A 4,461-nucleotide genomic window follows, 5' to 3' on the forward strand; every position below is an offset into this window, starting at 1 on the left:
ATTCTTTTTTTTAATTTTGAGTTCCAAATTCTCTCTCTGTGTCCCACCTTTCCCCACCCACTGAGAAGTTAAGCCTTATGATATCAAGTATACATGTGAAATCATGCAAAACATTTCTATATTAGCCATATTGAAAAAAAGGAAGAAAAATAAAGGAAGAAAACTATACTTCAGTTTGCACTCAGAGTTCAATAGTTCTTTCTCTGGAAGTAGACGGCATTTTTACATCATAAGTCCTTTAGAATTGTCTTAGATCATTGTATTGATCAGGGTAACTAAGTGTAATGGGAATGCAAATTTGGAAGATCTTCCCTGCCCCTAGGCTAAAGTGCACCTGAAGCCTGGGGAGGGAGGCTTGTTTTTCAGTAGATACTTTTTGATTGGCCAGTGGGTCAATAAGGTTGTTACATTCTCTGAGCCAGGAGAAGGCTATATAAGCCCTGATGTGTAGCTTTGTTTTGGGACTCACTTTGAGAAGTGTTCTGTGATTTGATCTGAATTCTGGGAAGCCATTGTTGAGAGTCCCCCGGCTTTGAAAAACCCAGAATGTGGAAATCCAGATGTTGACTGGGTATGGATGTAATGGTTGGACAGTTTGGAAATCTGTCTACTTGATGTTTCTGTCTTGATAATTATGCCTGTACACTTTGAGGTTCAGGGTGCTGACCTTTTCTCCTGAACAAGGTAAACGATATATGTCTGACTGATTAAAGTAAGCTTGTTAACCCATTTTGAGTTGTTTTCCTTTAACAAAGCAGATCCAAGAACCTGTGTGAGCAGGCACCCTGGGGACACTGGGGTGCTTGCTGCTACAAAATGGCACTGTGAGCAGGATCTGCAGAGTAAAAGGAAAGTATGGGGGCTGGGATAATTGTTTATTTCCCAGTTGTGGTAGCTGTGATTCTGTGGAGCTGTGGAGCAGGAGAGAAGAATGGCCTGCATGCGGACTTCGCTGAGCTGAGAGCGGGAATGGTGAGCTGCCTGCATCGGAACCTGGGCAGAAGCCAGGAGCGGCTGCTGCCTGCGGGAGGAGAAGGAGCCCAGGAGTTCGGAATTCAGCCACAGGAAAAGATAAGAACTGAGCAGCAAAGCAGGGGCACTGAATGTGTTTCCTGGCTGCATCCCACAGTTTGGGACCCAGGGGGAGGATGGACTTGTGACTATGGTGGGTGGGATGAAGTGCCTTGGATCCCCAGGGACCCCACCTTGTTGGTTTTGTTGCCCAGCCCCCTCTCTGTGCTTGGAAGCTGGGGCTGGAGCTGTGTGAGGGAAAGGACACTCCCCTCCCCCCAGAACTTTATTTGAACTCTTGTTCTGAATTGAAGTGATAATGCTATGTACTTGGTGTTTGTTTAAGGCCCAGTGGCCACTTTGGCAACTTTAGTTCTGTACTTTGAAAATGTGACCTAAGAGTTGTTTAGTGCTAATTCAAAAGTAAATTGTCTATGCTATGGGCATGAAAGATCTTGGGGCCGAATGTAATGGGAATGCAAATTTGGAAGATCTTCCCTGCCCCTAGGCTAAAGTGCACCTGAAGCCTGGGGAGGGAGGCTTGTTTTTCAGTAGATACTTTTTGATTGGCCAGTGGGTCAATAAGGTTGTTACATTCTCTGAGCCAGGAGAAGGCTATATAAGCCCTGATGTGTAGCTTTGTTTTGGGACTCACTTTGAGAAGTGTTCTGTGATTTGATCTGAATTCTGGGAAGCCGTTGTTGAGAGTCCCCCGGCTTTGAAAAACCCAGAATGTGGAAACCCAGATGTTGACTGGGTATGGATGTAATGGTTGGACAGTTTGGAAATCTGTCTACTTGATGTTTCTGTCTTGATAATTATGCCTGTATACTTTGAGGTTCAGGGTGCTGACCTTTTCTCCTGAACAAGGTAAACGATATATGTCTGACTGATTAAAGTAAGCTTGTTAACCCATTTTGAGTTGCTTTCCTTTAACAAAGCAGATCCAAGAACCTGTGTGAGCAGGCACCCTGGGGACACTGGGGTGCTTGCTGCTACACTAAGTTTTTCCACAGATAATCTTCATTATTATATTGCAGTTACTATGTATAATGATCTCCCAGTTTTCATCATTTCACTTTGCATCAGTTCACATAGGTCTTCCCATGTTTTTCTGAAAACATTTTATTCCTTTCTCCCTTATCATTTCTTTAAAAACAATAGTACTCCTTCATAATCAGCTATTGATGGGCATCCCCTCAGTTTCTAATTCTTTGCCACCACAAAAAGAGCTGCTACAAATGTTTTGTACACATAACTCCTTTTCCTTTTTCTTTGATCTGTTTAGCATACAGAACTAGTAGTGGCATTGTTAGGTCAGAGAGTATGTACTATGTTATAGCCCTCTAGGCATAGTTCTAAATTGTTCTCTAGAATGGGTAGAACAGTTCACAATTTCACCAACAAAAGTGTACCAATTCTCCTTTTTTCCTCCCAGCATCTGTCATTTTTGATAGGTGTGAGGTAGTGCCTGAGAGTTGTTTTAATTTGGTATTTCTCTAATCAATAGTGATTTTGAGTATTTTTATATGATGATAGATAGCTTTGATTTCCTCCTTTAAAAACTACCTATTCATATCCCTTGAAAATTTATCAATTGAGGCTTATTTTTATCAATTTGATTCAGATCCCTATATGCTTGAGAAAAGAAACCTTTATCAGAGAAACTTGCTGTAAAAACTTTCAATATCATTTCATTGTCTATGGTATCTTTCAGCAAAATGTAGTTTCATTGATTATTTCTTTTAATTAAGTCAATTTTTACTTTTTCTTTGTCTGAGATCATGATTGCTACCCCTGCCTTTTTAATTTGTGTGAAAGCTTAATAGACTCTGTTCCAGCTCTTTACTTTAACTCTGTGTATGTATTTCTGTTCCTGTGTCTCTTCTGAACAAAATATTGTTAAATTTTTGTTTCTAATCAATGGCTATCTACTTCTGTCTTATGGGTGAGTTCATTACATTCACATTCACAGTTATGATTACTAACTATATATTTCCCTTTATTCGATTTTCTTCTGTTTGGACTTCTCTCTTTCATTTTATCCTGTCCCTCCCCAAAGTCTATTTTGCTTCTCACTATTGTCTCCCTTAATCCACCTTCCCTTTTGTCATTCCCACACACACTTTCTCTTATATCTTCCCCCCTACTATTTCTCTGTTAGCTAAGATCAATTTCTATACCCAATTAATTGTGTGTATGTATGTGTATGTGTATATGTATATATGTATGTATGTGTATATATGTGTATACATATATATGTGTGTATATATATACATATACACACATATGTAGACAAATATATACATATATATATATATACATATATATTTCCCTCTTTGAACCAATTCTGAGTGAGGTTCAAGCTTTGCCACCTCCCCAGTTTTTCTTTCTTCTGCACTTCTTTTATGTGAGATAACTTTCCCCATTCTACCTGACCCTTCTCCCTTCTCCCAGTGCATCCCTCTTTCTTACCTCTTCCATTTTTTAAGATCATCCCAACATAATTGACCCACACTCATGTCCTCTGACTATGTAAACTGATTCTAACTGCCCCAATAATGATAAAGTTCTTAGGAATGACATGTATCATCTTCCCATATAAGAATGTAAACAGTTTAACTTTATTGAGTCTTTTATGATTTATCTTCCATGTTTACGTTTTCTTGCTTCTCTTGAGTCTTGTGTTTGAATGTCAAAATTTCCATTCAGTTCTGGTCTTTATTTCAGGTATACTTGAAAGTTTTCTACTGCATCTTTGCCATACTATATTCTAGTTTTCCCACCAGATTTTGTCAAATAATGTTTTTATCCCAGAAGCTGGAGTCTTTGGGTTTATCACACAGTAGATTACTATACTCATTGACTGCTGTGTCTTATGCACCTAACCTATTCCACTGATCCTCCACTCTATTTCTTAGCCAGTACCAAGTAGTTTTGATGACTGCTGCTTTATATAATACAATTCAAGATATGGTATGGCAAGGCAACCTTCCCTAGTATTTCTTTTTATTAATTCCCTTGATTTTTTTGGACCTTTTGTTCTTTCAGATGAATTTTGTTATTATTTTTTCTAGCTCTATAAAATAATTTTTTGGTAGTTGAATTGGTATGGCACTTAATAAGTAAATTAATTTAGGTAGAATTGTCATTTTTATTATATTAGCTCAGTCTACCCACAAGGAACTGATGCTTTTCCAGTTATTTAGATCTTAATTTATTTGTGTGAAAAAGTGTTTTGTAATTGTGTTAATATAGTTCCTGGGTTTGTTTTGGCAGGTAGACTCCCAAATATTTTATAATGTATACAGTAACTTTAAATGGAATTTCTCTTTCTATTTCTTGCTGTTGAGCCTGGATAATTTCTTGAAAGATTATGTCTCAGCTCTTTCTTTGATCATGGCTTTTAGGCAGTCCAATAATTCTTCATTTATCTCTCCTCAATCTGTT

The 4,461-nt window shown here is 38.2% G+C and overlaps 1 long non-coding RNA gene across 1 annotated transcript; it reads left to right on the top strand.

Annotated features, from left to right (window-relative positions):
• The first annotated feature begins 285 nt into the window (after positions 1 to 285).
• On the top strand, positions 286 to 1,926 carry LOC138144381 (uncharacterized). The gene is made up of 2 exons (XR_011163932.1): positions 286 to 684; positions 887 to 1,926. It is a non-coding gene; the product is annotated as an uncharacterized lncRNA (long non-coding RNA).
• The last annotated feature ends 2,535 nt before the right edge of the window (positions 1,927 to 4,461 follow it).

This window comes from Petaurus breviceps, unplaced genomic scaffold (genome assembly GCF_028583685.1).
Source record: "Petaurus breviceps papuanus isolate PSGF00001 unplaced genomic scaffold, PetGlider_PUasm1.0 90700, whole genome shotgun sequence".
NCBI classification, from domain to species: domain Eukaryota; kingdom Metazoa; phylum Chordata; class Mammalia; order Diprotodontia; family Petauridae; genus Petaurus; species Petaurus breviceps.